Below are 1,023 nucleotides of genomic sequence, written 5' to 3'. Positions count from 1 at the left end.
GGAGGAGGAGCTCTTACGTCCAAGACGACGAATGAGTATTCAGCTTTTGCCGAACGACCTGCACAAATAACTTGCATATAGGGATCAAATGTATGTGCTGTCCTTTAGCTCACTCCTTGCATCCAACTGACATTGGCTGGGCTACAACAAATATTCTGTTCAACAACACAGATTTGGTTGTCACTTGTTTGATCTTAACCAGTTGAGTATGTCCCTTAATGGCTGACGATATGTGCATCTTTGGTCACGAGCACAAGTAGTGAGGGAGAATCATAGTCATGTGTTGAGAGGAATTCTTTGGGGTTTGAATAAATCACCTCTGGAAACATTGTTGTTTCGTTGAACATCCTTAAACAACCCTTATTCAGGCACCTTTTGAGCGGGATGGGCTACCAAACTTGAAGAAAATACTAATTGGATCCCACCCATATTGTTCTCTTACTCAATAATAATTATTATTTCTACTATAAGTACAATGCCTGAAATTTGGGGTGGGGGGGATAGTCAGTTACATCGACTCCGGTGTTTCACTGGTACTTAATTTATCGATCTCGAAAGGATGAAAGGCAAAGTCGACCTTAGCGGAATTTGAATTCAGAACGTAAAGGCGGGCGAAACATCGCTAAGCATTTTGCCCAACGTGCTAACGATTCTGCGAGCTCACCGCCTTTATAATAATAATGATAATAATGTCAAAGATCATGAAGAAAAAAAATGCTTTCTAATTGATGTATCAATACCAGCAGATGACAACGTTTCTCTAAAAGAAATGGAAAAACTTTCAAAATACAAAGACCTGGAAATAGAGATAACTCGAATGTGGAGTCTAAAAACAGAAACAATTCCTATCATAGTAGGTGCCTTAGGTATAATAAAAAAATATTCAGACAAATACATAACAAAAACACCAGGACTTACAAATATATATAACATACAGAAAATTGCACTACTGGGTACTGCACACATTCTACGCAAAACACTTTCAATACAGTAAACATAAGAGCACCACAGCAAACCACAGCA

This window comes from Octopus bimaculoides, chromosome 17, assembly GCF_001194135.2.
Source record: "Octopus bimaculoides isolate UCB-OBI-ISO-001 chromosome 17, ASM119413v2, whole genome shotgun sequence".
NCBI lineage: Eukaryota > Metazoa > Mollusca > Cephalopoda > Octopoda > Octopodidae > Octopus > Octopus bimaculoides.
The sequence above is the reverse complement of the archived record's forward strand: the minus strand, read 5'-3'. Positions refer to the sequence as shown.